This window comes from Lampetra planeri, chromosome 25 (genome assembly GCF_965212315.1).
Source record: "Lampetra planeri chromosome 25, kcLamPlan1.2.h2, whole genome shotgun sequence".
In the NCBI taxonomy this organism is placed as follows: Eukaryota; Metazoa; Chordata; class Hyperoartia; order Petromyzontiformes; family Petromyzontidae; genus Lampetra; species Lampetra planeri.
The window spans coordinates 2,934,916-2,950,951 of NC_136131.1; the positions used below are offsets into that span (position 1 = coordinate 2,934,916).

The 16,036-nt window shown below is 43.1% G+C and overlaps 1 protein-coding gene across 2 annotated transcripts in view; it reads left to right on the top strand.

Annotated features, from left to right (window-relative positions):
• The window catches only part of LPGAT1 (lysophosphatidylglycerol acyltransferase 1), a 106,344-nt gene that overhangs the window by 24,911 nt on the left and 65,397 nt on the right, over positions 1-16,036 (top strand). For both annotated transcript variants that reach the window (XM_078605939.1, XM_078605938.1), the window contains exon 2: positions 4,666-4,806. The gene's annotated coding sequence lies outside the window, so the exon portion shown is untranslated. The remainder of the gene's footprint in view (positions 1-4,665; positions 4,807-16,036) is intronic.

Consider the following 16,036-nt stretch of genomic DNA (forward strand, 5'->3'; position numbering starts at 1 on the left):
GGTAATGATGATGGGTGATGTAAACCCGTAACACTCTTCTTAGTCGCCGTGATGATGATGGTCGTGATGTTGGTGGTGATGTTGGTGATGGTGGTGGTGGTCGTGAACTCATCCCAATGTTGGTCGCCGGTGATGATGATGATGGGTGATTGTGAATGCATCTTCACTCGTGATGATGGCGATGGGGAGTGTAGCGGATTCCCTGCGTCTAAGACGATCCATGCCGCTCTGCCGTCCTTAGTTGTTAGTGTACAGTACAGTGTGTACATGCCGCAACACACGTGTGTGATGTACAGTGTGTATATGCCGCAACACACGTGTGATGTACAGTGTGTGTTGTGCACACGTGTGTGTGTGTACAGTGTGTGTACAGTGTATGTGTGTTGTGTACAGTGTATGTGTGGTGTGTAAAGTGTGTAAAGTGTGTGTGTGTACAGTGTGTGTACAGTGTGTGTACAGTGTGTTGTGTACAGTGTATGTGCTTTGTGTACACGTGTGTGTACAGTGTGTGTGCTTTGTGTACACGTGTGTGTGTAGGTGGTGAGCGCACCGCGATCCTGGGCCTCCCCCGAGTGTTGTGTCGTTGTGTATGCAGTGTGTTGTTGTTGTGTGTGTGCAGTGTGTGCAGTGTGTGTGTGTATGGTGTGTGTGTCTGTATGCAGTGTGTATGCAGTGTGTGTGCAGTGTGTGTGTATGCAGTGTGTGTGTATGCAGTGTGTGTGTGTATGCAGTGTGTGTGTGTATGCAGTGTGTATGGTGTGTGTGCAGTGTGTATGGTGTGTATACTGTGTGTGTATACAGTGTGTGTGTATACAGTGTGTGTGTATGGTGTGTGTGTATGGTGTGTGTGTGTATACAGTGTGTGTGTGTATGGTGTGTGTGTGTATACAGTGTGTGTGTATGGTGTGCGTGTGTATGCAGTGTGTGTGTATGTAGTGTGTGTGTGCAGTGTGTGTGTATGCAGTGTGTGTGTGTGTAAGCAGTGTGTGTGTATGCAGTGTGTGTGTTGTGTGTGTTGTGTGTGTATGCAGTGTGTGTGTTGTGTGTGTGTATGCAGTGTGTGTGTGTGTATGCAGACTGTGTGTGTGTGTTGTGTATGCAGTGTGTGTGTATACAGTGTGTGTATGCGGTGTGTGTATGCGGTGTGTGTGTATGCAGTGTGTGTGTGTATGCAGTGTGTGTGTGTATGCAGTGTGTGTGTGTATGCAGTGTGTGTGTGTGTGTGTATGCAGTGTGTGTGTATGTAGTGTGTATGTGTGTACACACATGTGTACACCAGTGTAGCGTGTCTAATATCTTATCATGCACGCGGTTGCGTGTGGCTGTGTAAGAGGGTCCGCATTGTTTACGCACACGTGTTCTATTTGCATGGACGTGTATAAAGTACTGTACGTGTGCAAGTGTGTCGTGGTGTGTAGTTCGCGTGCAACGTCTGATGGGATGTGTTTGTAAACGTGTAGTGTAGTGTTGTGTGTGCCTCTGTACCCCCTGTATCTGTGTGATTACAATATGGCAGGGCACAAGTATATTGTACGGTAGCGCATGTTAACATGTGTATACAGTAATGTCACTTATTGCATGTCAATTGCTGAAAGAATGCCTCCCCTACATCCATCACTCGCTGTCCTGTTCTTTTTTTGTATCAAGGCCTCGCTAATTCCTGTACACGTGAATGGCATCACTCCACCACACTCCCTCTCAGCGGTAGTTGTCCTGTCATCCCATTGCAAGTCTCGACCTATTGGCCATCAACCCAACATAGCAAATGTGCCAAGCAACACATGTTCCATGAGCAAGCAGGTCAGCGCGATGTCTCATTGGCATTTGTGCCCACATTCTTTAATACTCCTATCCCAGTCTCTCAGTGGGCATGGCATCTCTCCACGCTTCCTGCTACAATTATTTGTGATCATGTGGTATGGTTCCGTATGTAAAAAAGCTGGGAATATCATATCGACTCATTGAAATCATACTCATGCGAGCACATTCGGTTGGTGTATGCCTCTCAATTACGAAGTTCATGTTCTCCACATGTGTGCCATCCTCCCGTTAGCCTCTCTCTTCATTGAATTGAAAACGTGCCCCCTTTATCTGGTGGCACAAACTTCGCAGTCATTTCCTGTAGTCCCTTGCTTGTTTTTAATTCCCATTGTCGGCAATTATGAAATGGCTATTTACGTTCTCGACGCGTGTTATGCATTTTCTCCCATCCAATGTTATTCCTTTTCTCCCATCCAATGTTATCCCTTTTCTCCCATCCAATGTTATCCCTTTTCTCCCATCCAGTGTTATCCCTTTTCTCCCATCCAATGTTATTCCTTTTCTCCCATCCAATGTTATCCCATTTCTCCCATCCAATGTTATCCCATTTCTCCCATCCAATGTTATCCCATTTCTCCCATCCAATGTTATTCCTTTTCTCCCATCCAATGTTATCCTATTTCTCCCATCCAATGTCATCCCTTTCCTCCCATCCAATGTTATCCCTTTCCTCCCATCCAATGTCATTCCTTTTCTCCCATCCAATGTTATCCCATTTCTCCCATCCAATGTTATCCCTTTTCTCTCATCCAATGTCATTCCTTTCCTCCCATCCAATGTTATCCCATTTCTCCCATCCAATGTTATCCCATTTCTCCCATCCAATGTTATCCCTTTTCTCCCATCCAATGTTATCCCTTTCCTCCCATCCAATGTCATCCCTTTCCTCCCATCCAATGTTATCCCTTTCCTCCCATCCAATGTCATCCCTATTCTCCCATCCAATGTCATCCCTTTCCTCCCATCCAATGTCATCCCTTTCCTCCCATCCAATGTTATCCCTTTTCTCCCATCCAATGTTATCCCTTTTCTCCCATCCAATATTATCCCTTTTCTCCCATCCAATGTTATCCCTTTTCTCCCTTCCAATGTTATCCCATTTCTCCCATCCAATGCTATCCCTTTTCTCCCATCCAATGCTATTCCTTTTCTCCCATCCAATGTTATCCCTTTTCTTCCATCCAATGTTATTCCTTTTCTCCCATCCAATGTTATCCCATTTCTCCCATCCAATGTTATCCCATTTCTCCCATCCAATGGTATCCCTTTTCTCCAATGCCCGCTTTCTCCCATCCAATTTTTCAGAAAAATGTCTTCGGCTCTTGTAATTCGCCACAGTCAAAGCAAATCTCATTGGATTACTGCCCCTTCTGTTTTGTCATTTATGCTGTGTTCATACTCAGTGTAGTGGTTCTTTGACAGAGTTTTGTTTACCATGGATATACTGTACATATTATTTTTTTCAAGCCTGGTTTGTGAGAGCTTAGATGATTACATTTCCAATTAATCCAATGTATCTAACAATAATGTCTCGGCGTGAATGGAATTTCATTCGCGTACGTCTTTTTATAGGTGCCGTTTGTATCTGTGGTCACTGGTGGACATATTTGTATATGTGTGGTCACTGGTGGACACATTTCCTAATACAACTTGCTCACGTCATAGATTGGCCTCTTAAATTTCTGTGACTGTATTTAATTTTCTTGACATCTTTGAGAATAATTTATGTAGAGTATATGTGATAGTAGGTTAATGGGTCGGCAATTTTTGAGATCAGGTTTGATTGCCTTTTTGAACCGTGAGTCAGAAACCAGTCCACAACTTACGGGTATTTCATTCCTTTGTAAACATTTTCATAAATAGGTCAGCTTAATGTTGTTTAAATTTCTTGTCCGGCTTTGATGTTCAGCTATTCCGTCTGGCTTGGGAGCTTTCCCTGTTTCGTATATGAATGGCGCTGCTTAGTTATTTACTTGTGACATCTGAAACATTATCCGTCTTATCTGAAACATCACTTCTTTCCCTGTGGGTTATTCTTTTTGTTATGGCCCTCAGTAAATTTGACAGCGCAAGTTACCACAGCTTGGTTCGATAAAGAATACATTAAATTAAGGATACATGGTACAATACCATTTACATTTCACCATTGGCAAAGAAAAGACAAAGCTAGTTGCTGGCAAAATAAGACGGAACGCGCACGTATGTATATGCTTACGTGTCTGTTTATATGTTATTATTACAAGGGGCTATACAAAGATATGTTTTCCACTGCACTAGGATTCCAGCAAATACGTTTTAATACACAGTGACAAGTGGCGATTATTGGGCTGGGTTTCCTTCTTGGTCAATTCCGCACCAAAATAAAGTACTTTGTGTGTGACGTTGACAGCACCAAGGTGACAACACCAGTTGGGATTGGAGTTGATACGTCAGCTTCCTTGTACACCACGCTGACTTTAATAGGTGCTCGCTAACAACAATTGTCCTCAAAGTCTATCCGTGCATGTGTAAATGGGGTCTGCTTGTGTTTGTGTGTGTTTTTTGTGGCATCCAGCTCGGCTCGGTTAATAATTGAAAGATGATCAATGTTTCCATGGTCTTGCATTCAAATCTTCAATGTTTGCTTCGAGTGCAAGGTGCACGGTTGCTTGCTTGTCTGTACCAGCGTGCCCAGTCTTATCAGACTTTGCTGCACGAGTTACACGGTACCATCTGCAGAGGTCGTCACGCATCTGCATGTAAACGTTCTAAAGCGTGTGTTGGTTTTTTTTGTCCAAATCGGATGACAACTTATTTTCTGATTCGTCGTGCGTTGTTGTCGAATGTGCTTGGCACCCTCTTTAGGAGCTGCTTTCCAAGTTGAGAGGTGTTTTGGCGGAGGCCTTTGAAGGTCGCTGGAGGATTTGCACCCCCCCCCCACTCTCCTCTTGGGTTCCCTCCTCCAGCTGAAATCACTGCACAGGCACCACCTGCCACCAGAGAAAGGTACGAATTGACGAAAAGCGTAAAAAAATATATACCATGTGTGTGAACGTTATAGACCATGAAAGTCGTGTTCCGCACAAATACTGCGTTGTGGTTGTGGACAGTTCGGGCACCATGGTGGCGAGACGTTAACTCCCTCACCTGGTGTGCAGGAGGTCGTGGGTTCGTTCCCGACCATGATGCCTGCTGTATATTTGGAGATTGTATGTTCTTTCTCTCTCTTTTTCTCCGGGTCCTTCGTTTTTTTCCCTCCACGTTTAGAATCGGCATCACGCGTTTAGAGTATTTGGCCGCTGCTGTAAATTGACACTTGATAAGCCACTTGGTTAAGCGATCATTTATAACGCATCGCTTGAGTTTGACTGCAGTGGTTGATTGTTGTTGTTTTTTCCTGAATTCTAAGAATTCAAATTGTGACTTGGCTTGGTATAAGAACCACAGTAGAGACTTTTTTGGGTTCGATCGTGTAAATATAAATTGTCTCGTTAAACCCGACACAGCCAAAAAGCAAGGTTTGTTACGTAAACAAAACCTGCCAAATCGTGAAAGCATACGTGTTAAATTGTTATAGGGAGCCGATTGTGACCGATGGTATTTGTTCCTCATTTCCATTCTCCACAATGTAATTATTAATTCACGCTCATTCTTGCACCCCTTTTGAGTGTTAGCGTAGCTCGAGTTCACGTTATGCCTCGTGGGTTTTCCACAACTTTACCAACGGAACTTTAGACCCCATTTAACTGTCGTTCATAGCACTTTAATTTCCTGATGTATACAACTGGACGTGATTGAGCCTTCACGTGGTGCTTCATCGCGAGTTGTTCTTACAGTCCCAGAGGAAATTAATATATCGATAAACAAATGTGTCCCGTTTGTATAAACACCCATGACCGTGGAACGATGTTTTTGAAAATACCAATCGGAGGGAAGGAGGGGGGAGTTGCTACACCCTTACAATTCAAGGGTCAAAGTGTCTCCACGCTCAAACAGGCAATGTGGCAGATCTCATCGCCTCCAGGCGACCTGGAGGTCACAGTGGAAAGTCCACATTACCAAGGCTGGGCCACGTTGCCACTGTTCACTCCCCCCCACCAACGTAGCGCTATAGTTTTATTTACCACAGAAGTTGATGATGATGCCGGGTCGATTATCCTAACCTGGCTGCTTGACTTGGCACGTGAAGCCCTTTCTATAACTGCAGTGCCGAAGCCACCGCCACTCCACGTGGCCACATTGCCACACACTGCAATAAAATTATACTGGGGCAGCCACATAGCCCTTTCTTTCTTCTTCTGTTATCTCCTGTCAGGGCTAATGTGTAACTACAGTCTAAGCCTTCCATGGAAATGTGTAAAGTGCCTTTAAATGAAGCATTTTGTTTCAACACGACTGAGTTTTCCTATGGGGGGGGGGGGGAGGCTGCCTGTTATGATGGGAATTTAAGTATTTGCTGCATTTAACGAGTATTTACAGTCATGGATGCTAATTTACATTCCCATGTACATGTTTGAAAGGAGCATAATGCATTTTATATTGAACATTGATAATATGAAGTTCTGTCAATGTATTAATGGTGGGTTTTGATTGCTTTTCCGTCTGTTATGAGATTCCATATTTGCTGTTTATATATGTTGTGCATGAGCTTTATACTTTTTACTTAAAATGAAGCAAATTTAACTTGTAATAAGTAACACCGCATTCATTTATAATGATAACAGTGTTTTGAAGAGCTACTTTTTCGAGGAATTGTGGCGTAGCACGGACTGCGAAAATGACGCCAACTTCATAAGAAATGGAAAACATGTTAGCGGGAGCTGTGTTGGATCTCGCGTCTGGCCCAGCATTTCTGCTTGTTTGAGCAGCGAGACGCTTTGTCTCTTGAATTGTAACAGTGTGGCAACTCCCCATTCCCTCCATCCCCGTTTGGAATTTTATAAAACATCGTTCCACGGTCATGGGTGTTTATACAAACGTACATATTTGTTTATCATATAGAAACATAACACTAGACACACAGCAATAGCTCTGCGAATGAAGTTAATATGGCAAACTTAAACTTAATTTGGAGCTTTCGTGACTGTAGCAATTACTCTTTGGTTCTTTCGGTAAAGTCACATATAAAGATAAAATAATAAATTAAATACTAGCATACGACGTTTCGATTGCAACACAAGCAATCATCATCAGGTATAAATGAAATAGAAACACAAATCTAGTATACTTAGAAATGTAATGTAATACAACAGAGAGTCGGATAACATAACAGTCAACACCCTACCTGGTTGATTACGTTCTTCCTGAGAATGCTAAATTTGAGAGAGAGATAAAACAGAGATAAAACACAGAACCAGAGACATTTAGACAAACATATAAGCAGAGACAGATATCACAGAGATACATAGAGAGAGACACATGCATACATAATATGGCAACTTGGTATTGCATATTGCAGCAGTGCGTTTTGCCCTGGGGCATTGGTATTTAGGGTCCAAGATCATTCAGAGATAAGAGCAGTTACTTTAATGGGACTGTGTTTACCTGGAGGATAACTCCTCTAGGCCACTCCAGCCCATACCCCTTATTTTCCACAATACAGAGTGGCCTAACATAATTACAATCTTTGTAATGATATTTTACATGTTATTTTTGTATTACTTCAGACAAGCTGTAGCTTAGTTTGATGGCTAAGGAACCACGAGAACCTCCTCCACTCTGCACTGTCGCTGATCAAGGGTTTTCAGTTTTTGCGTTCTATTATCCGTGGAGATGCTGGGAAGAGTTAAAGGGCATGGGCTGAGTGGAGTGCCCCGTACGTTGTCGTGTTATCGCTAGTCATGGATGGTGTCATCTGCTTTCATGAATATAAAAATAACAATACAAGTATTTCCCTGCCTTATGGTTCGTGGTGAAGCGTGTTGTATCACAGGCCATAGAATACAATTATGCACCATACTGGAAAGTCCTCGACTTATGGACGGGGTCCATTCCTGAGACTCGTTCGTAAGTCGGAACGGAATAAAGTACTTGATTTAAATGCACAAAAGGCATTATAAAATGTGTTAAACTTTCAACAAAAGAGGAAAGCACTGTTAAACTAGAAAATAAGAAGAAATATTGTACATTTGTATGTAATGCTGTAATAAATACTGTGTAGTAAATAAAATAAAAGAACATAAAATAAATAGAAATAGAGAAAATAAATCCGTTTTATTTTTATTTACCTTGAGTCCTGATGCTGGCTTGCTTGTCGGAAGAGGCATGAGTCTAAACAATTACATGCACACAGGGCACACGCACACACTCACACACAACAACAATGATCCCCCATATAATCTTACCAGACTGTCGGGGAAAGTGATGTTAGTGAGAAATTTTTAAGGCTGGCACACGAGGGGGTGGGTGGCCAGCACCATGCCCGGCCACATTTGTCTCGATGCTTACACACCGCACGAGGTACTCATTTGAGGCTTAGTCGACCTAGGGGAGGCCCAGGACCCATTCAGATATTCATCACCGGTATTGGTCGTGAGCAGCAATCGAACTCGGGTCGCTGGGTTGGTAGCGCAGCACGCTAACCATTACATTGCCGCTCCCCACATACACACACACGTGGGCATGGGCATCACGTACACACACGCGCACACTCACTTTCACACACTCATTTTCACACAAATGTACCCTCACGCGAACACACACACTTACTCCTAGCGTGACTCATTACGTCTTGCTGAACAAAATAGTTCCGCGGTTCAGTTCACAAGTGCGAGTTCGCAAGTGCGAGTTCGCGTTCGTAAGTCGATGTTAAGAAGAATATATATCTCACTAGCGGGAAGTACATGGCGTTGCCCGGGGGAAAAATGTATTTCAAAACTTCGCTTAAAAACATAACATATACATACACAAATACTAAGCTATTGTGAAAGCCCGGTGGGCCGTTTGTCTTTCCATTTGTCCATCAACAAAATTATAAGAAGCTGGCAGAAGTCCAAAAAGTTATAGAAAGTGGGGGGGTAAATAGTTGATCTAAAAGTTTTCCGAAAATTGTCACCCCCCCCCCCCCCTCAAAAAATATTTTTACCCCCACGTAGGCATATATACCTACACACCCTACATACAATAGAGTCAGTAGTATCTACTGACTCTATATACACCTACAGACCCTACATACAATAGAGTCAGTAGTATCTACTCACTCTATATACACCTACAGACCCTACATACAATAGAGTGAGTCGTATCTGATCACTCTATAGTATCTTCTTGGTTCTTTCGGTAAAGTCACGTAGAATGGAAATAATAAAATAATAAAAAGTAAACATAAGAAAATAATTCTCACGACGTTTCGGCCACAACGCAAGCAGCCGTCCTCAGGTGAAGAACAGGTCTGTCGAGAAGACAGAGTCTGAATGACACACCCCAGGCTTGGAGCGTCTTTTTTAAGCTGGGTTGGATGGGGGAGAGCGCCTTGACAAAAGAATTTGCATATCAAGAGGAATTTTGCAAGTTTCCTACCACCACTCTCCCATTGACATATTTCGTTGCTTCCTCTTAGTATCTTTCACGCGACGGTCAATGGTATAGTGTATAGCTGATTGTATAATAATAAATAGTATACAATTGTAATGTTTTATACAATGTAAAAAGTAATATGTAGTATCGTAATTGTATAGTGAATATACAGCAGTGTGATATACAGTGGGGTAGGTAGAATAATACATAGTGTAATATTACAATGTATAAGGTATAGAGTGGTGTATTATAATAATACAGTATAGAATTTAATGTTGGGTTTGTCTATGGCAGTATATAGTACAGGGTATACCCGTGTGATGTAAGAGAATAAAGTTTAGCTTGAAGCATATTATATTTTTTGCGACGTAGAATTGTAATGTATTACTTACTGTTAGTAGCTCAGCTTATTGAAGAGTATATTTAGTATACTGATGATACTATGTAGTTTATACTTTAGTTGTTTACGTGGTGGTTTAGTTACTGCAGATACATACTATTAACATTCCTTCTCTTTATTAATGCTACCCCTACCCCCTCCCTTTGATGCTGCTAATCCTGCATAATGCACGGGCATAATGACTTTAAACCCCTCGCCAAACCTCCTACGCATTTCACAAGTAGTACTAATCGCATATCTGCATTTCCCATAAATATACTAAATTACTCTTGATATGCAAATTCTTTTGTCAAGGCGCTCTTCCCCCCTCCAACCCAGCTTAAAAAAGACGCTCCAAGCCTGGGGTTGTCATTCAAACTCTGTCTTCTCGACAGACCTGTTCTTCACCTGAGGACGGCTGCTTGCGTTGTGGCCGAAATGTCGTGAGAATAATTTTCTTATGTTTTATTTTTATTATTTTATTATTTCCACTCTACGTGACTTTACCGAAAGACCAAGAAGATGAATCCCTGCAGTCACGAAAGCTTTAAATCGAAATTCACTCTATAGTAGTATCTGACTCTCCAATAGTATTTGGCTCGACAGTAGTGTCTACTGACTATAGTAGTATCTGCTGACTCAGTTGTATCTACTGAATGTACAGTAGTATCTACTGAGCCCAGTAGTAGCTACTGACTGTTGTAGTAACTACTGACCCTACAGTAGTATCTAACCACTCTATAGTAGTAACTACTGACTCTGCAGTAGTAACTAATGACTAAAGTAGTCCCTACTAACTCTACAGTAGTATCTACTGACTCTGTAGTAGTATCTACTGACTCTGCAGTAGTATCCACTAACTATAATAGTAACTGCTGACTCTAGCAGTATCTGCTGACTCTGTAGTAGTATATATTGACTGTATCAGTATCTACTGACTGTAGTAGTATCTACAGACTAAAAAGTAGTATCTGACGACTATAGTATCAACCAACTCTATAGTAGAATACTAACTCTGTAGTAGTATCTAATGACTGTAGTAGTATCTACGGATACTATAGTCGTATATATTGACTCTATAGTAGTATCAACCAACTCTACAGTAGTATCTAATGACTATCGTAGTATCTACTGAATCTATAGTCGTATCTTTTGACTCTACAGTAGCATCTACCAACTCTACAGTAGTATCTACCTACTCTATATTCATATATATTGACTCTGATAGTATGTATCGACTCTATAGCAGTTAACTACTAACTTAACAGAGTGGCGTGGTCAGGCCTAAACCCGTGCAGAGCCCCCGGCCTCACCTAGATTGCCCAGCCGGCCGAGGTGGTACCTTCGCAGGCTGGGTTGCTACACACCCCCCCCACCACCCGCTCTACAACAGCAGTAACTACAAACTTTACAGTAGTATCTACCTACTCTACAGGAGTATCACATACTCTATAGTTGTATATACCGACTCTATAATAGTATCTATCGACTCTATAGCAGTTAACTACTAACTTAACAGAGTGGCGTGGTCAGGCCTAAACCCGTGCAGAGCCCCCGGTCTTGCCTAGATTGCCCAGCCGGCCGAGGTGGCACCTTCGCAGGCTGGGTTGCTACACACCCCCCCCACCACCCGCTCTACAGCAGCAGTAACTACAAACTTTACAGTAGTATCTACCTACTCTACAGGAGTATCACATACTCTATAGTTGTATATACCGACTCTATAATAGTATCTATCGACTCTATAGCAGTTAACTACTAACTTAACAGAGTGGCGTGGTCAGGCCTAAACCCGTGCAGAGCCCCCGGTCTTGCCTAGATTGCCCAGCCGGCCGAGGTGGCGCCTTGGCCGCCTGGGGCTGGGCCGCTACCCCCCCCCCCCCCCACCATCCCCCTGCCCGCACTACAGTAGTAGTGGCTATGGACTATCATAGTATCTACCGACTCTATAGTAGTAACTGTACACATTGGGGTGGTGGGGGGAGAAGAGGACATCACACTTTGAAGAATTTAGCTCAGCGTTATGTTTTTTGTTGTTGAATTTTGAACATGAATGAGAAATCCCCCCCCCACCACCGAGTGAGCGTTCTCGCGCATGCGCAGATCTGTGCTTTGGCGCCGCCCTGTGCTTATAAAAGGAGTAAATTGTTAATTTAACTACTTTACATTTGACGAATGGGAAACATTTATCGCGATTTGTCGGTCGGGGGCTTATCACGTCGTACGTGTATAGTTTGTTGAAACGTAAAGCCAGCAGTTTGTGAGTTAAATGCATCACAAGGTGTGTCCACACACACACACGGACAGACAGACAGATAGACAGACAAAAATGATTTTTATAGGTAAGATGGAAGCTGATTTTGTAAGTGTGGATGTTCGCAAGTCGGATATTTGTAAGTGTGGATGTTCGTAAGTTGGGTGTTTGTAAGTCGAGGACTGCCTGTATAGCGATAGTGTGCATAACTCAAAACACTTTATCCGCAGTCATAATATTTAATTCCAGTCTTAAAACATTTTTCTTATACATGTGCTGGAATTTCTGATCCTCCTGTCTTAACCTGCTGAGATATACAGATTTGAGCAGTTGCGCCGTATTGCTGTTTCTTAATCTTGATAGCAAGAGCGTATCTCCCTGCCAAACTCTCTTTCCGATTTGTGTTTTGTTACCTTTTTTGTGCACCATCATTGTTGAATTTTGAACCTCGTGAATGGTTCTTATTTTATCTAGATATATATATATTTTAATGATTACTTTTGCCTTGGTTTGTGAGAGCTTGGGTGACAGTGCAATGCCTCCAAATCAAATTGCCTTTTCATCACCTACAAAGTCATAATGGTATTTGATATTCGTTGTGTCTTTTTCAGGATCTGATAAATGGTATGCATGCGGTCAATGGTAGAAAGAACTTCGCCAAATGCAGCTTGCTGTTGCGGTTGGTTGGAAATAAATTGACCATTATTCTGTTACCATTAATATTAATTAACTATGTATATACTTGTGATAGATATGAGGCAAACGAGACCGTAATATTTCTCCTCAGTTTTGCCTCCATTTATTAATAGAAGAATGAATTAAGCATCTTTCAAATCTTGAAGTATTACATGATTCAGGTCTTGAGTTATTTAATTTGTTAAAGTTTGCAAATTTAGTTCGCCAAAGTTATTCACAGCAACATTAAAAGATGTTTTAAAAAAATGCTTTGGACAAAAATAAAGGCATTAACGGTGAGAACGCCAACCTTACGTTGTTGTAATGATTATGTCAGTGGAAAGTAATTATAGTAAATGATTGAAGAACTTGGTAAAAAAAGGCTGCAATGTTGGGCTCAAGATAAATGAGTAAACCAAATGTTACCAGTTCTCGTTAAACGAATATTTGCTGGAGGAAACAAAGCTGGAAAACACATCAGAGTGTGTAAACATCGGGTCGTTTATTGAATGAGCACCAGGGATAAATATGATGAAATGAGTTGGCTAGCGAGAGCAGATTGGAGTGTTTTTTTAAATTAAATAACTGGATCATGAACAACAACTAACATATCGTTCCTCCAAGGATGACATGGGTCAGAGACAAATACACCATTGGCAATAAAAATGAGACAGTTGAACATTGCACAAATAAGTGTGGGGAGGGATATGCTTGGGATTGCATTAAAGTGACAGATATAACACACGGACATGGATTGGGGGGAATGCACGCAAATCAGACAACTGTCACTTGACTCTTAGTACGAGCAAGTGAGATTTGGCAGGACACACAATGGAAGGGATGATTGGCTGCTGGTCAATACTGACAATGGCATGGCAGTCAAGGAAGGAGCATTCCCCGAGAGGATGACCACCACATAGTTGCAGCAGTGAGATCAGCTCATGTGCAGGGGGCTCGGCGATTGTTGCATTTTCAAGACCCATGACCAATGGCAACAACTTGGGAAGGCATAAGTCCAGCAGTGCACAGATCATGGATGATGATAATCACAATTCTCTTAAGCACCATGACGAGAGGTTAGCCTAAATGATAATTCCCGTTATGTAGATGCCTCATTAGTTTGGATGTTTCTGGAATCGAAGTTCATGTCCACGAAATCCCTTTAAAATCCCAAGTAATGTTAATTGATTGGCACTACTGTAATCTAAACTAAACTTTTTATTTTACCAGATAAGGGCCACTGAGCTATGTAGTTTTTTTTTCAGAAGCGACCTGGCCACAAATGATGGCTCAACGAAGTGGCTCAACATGTGGAAACCGGAGGACCCGGAGAGAAATTCACCCGATCACGGGGAGAGAGACACGCAAACTGCAAAAACACAAGCGTCAGGGTCGGGATCAAACCCACGACCTCATGTATACCAGGCGAGGGAGAGAACATCTCGCCACCATGGCATGTAAGCCCATAAATCTTGGTGCAAGCGCTGTGATTCAAGTCCTTGCACCCAGCTTGTGGACTGCCACTGTGTGGATTTTCTGTTTTGGTTACATCTCTTCACTCTCTCCACTCTGGTTTTTTAAGTGATCATTAAATGCCCCCAGGGGTGAAGTTTGCCATTGAATAGATATCGTTTCTGTTTTACAAAGGAGGGGAGGCACTTGTTATTACTGTGTTAGATTCAGATTTGGACAACCTTTTAACCATACTAATTATTTTAATGAGCTGCTCAGTTTGAATATTTTGTTGTCCAGTTATTAACTAAAATACTGTGATTGCAAACGTCAGTCGAGCCCAGGGAGCGACAATCAAACGAACAAGAAGAGCCATTTTCTTTCGTCGAAATCGGTATTTCAATGCTTGGTGAGTACGAGACGGTGGTGCTTAGTAAATAACGTCACCAAGTGAACCTTAAAGAGCCGCATGCTGCTTCGGAGCCGCAGGTTGCCGACCCCTGGTCGAGCTGGTGTGGTTACTTTAAACACTTCAGAAGGACGGAATGTAAACTCTAAACAGCGTTGTTGATGGCGTTTGTAGTGTTAACACACTGCGATATAACCCAGTGACTCGAGTCATATTCCTGGCCACTGCAAAACATCAGTGGCAAGTGAAATCGTTCATTGAGCCTCACTGACCAGCATGGTGAAGTATGGTTAAGCAACTGATATGCAAGGGGAGGCCTTCATCCAGCAGTGGGTTTGACAAAGGGCAGTCAAGTACACTTACTTTAATGAAGGGTTACTTATTTGGCAATGATTTACATTCCTTTGGCAATCTGTATTAGTCTTGGGGGTTGTTGGTCATGCTTCACCACGCTGGTCCGTGTGGCTTTCTGGAGGGTGGGGGTGGGAGGGAGCTGGAGGAGGGGACCCCATGAGCCGTTCAGGCGTCACTTGGCAATGGCGTTAGCCCTGGCCAGGAATCAAACTCAGCTCGCCAGGGGGTCAGAGTGGAGTGTGCCCCCAGCACTGTGCAGGTACTACCGTTTCGCCACATTGTGCATTTGCACGGTTGGTTACGTGCGTTGTGAGAGAAGTTCAACGTACGTGTGTACCAGTGTGTCCCATGCCAAGGTGCACGCTGGGAATATTCAGTCTCAAATTGGAGTGCTGAAGCCACGGTGAAATTCCACGTTTTAATGGCATGAATTGGCCTCGCCAAGAATCCAGCCGTTTATTAAATTACCACCAAGGGGACGGGGGGCACCAGGTGGTGGTATTCTGGTTTATGGCACTGCAGTTGACCCAGGATGCTTTGTTGAACTACAGGAATGGGGCCTGATTCATGTATCCGTTGAAAATGCTTTTCTGCCACTTTTTTCGTCGTAAATTATACGAGATTTGCCTAGTACTTGTGTAGTGGGTTCCACAGAGGCGCACACTGGAACTTGGAGGCAACACGTTTATTATTAATACAACGGGGTAACCATATAACCACTTGACGGGATAACGATATAGGGTGGTAACCACCACGTGTAACTACGTAACCACTCAATGGGATAACTATATACTCGGACCAGGTCAGCTAACTCCCTGCCTGGTCCACGATGACTTGCTTGAAGCCCGAAGACCGAAGCCGTAGCCAGTGGATTCCATTCCCAGAGACGAATAGCCAAAATAGTTCTCGGGACTCGGCCTTTCTGGGCTGCGGCGTAGCCAGGATCCGCCCTTGGCCACGCCCCCTTCCAGATCCTTCTCGGAGACTCTGGGCCCACATCACGTGTCCCTCTCACCTCCTCTTTGGCCCTCGTTACTACCTCATCTGGTCACGTGCCTTCTCGGGTTCACCCAGACTACCATGTACTCACCCGACCTCTCTCTCGCTGTCACCCAAACTATGCCCCCTCGGGGCCCTTCCGTTCTGTACTCATCCCGGTGCTAGAGAGAGACTCCACACCTACAGTACCGCCCTTCTC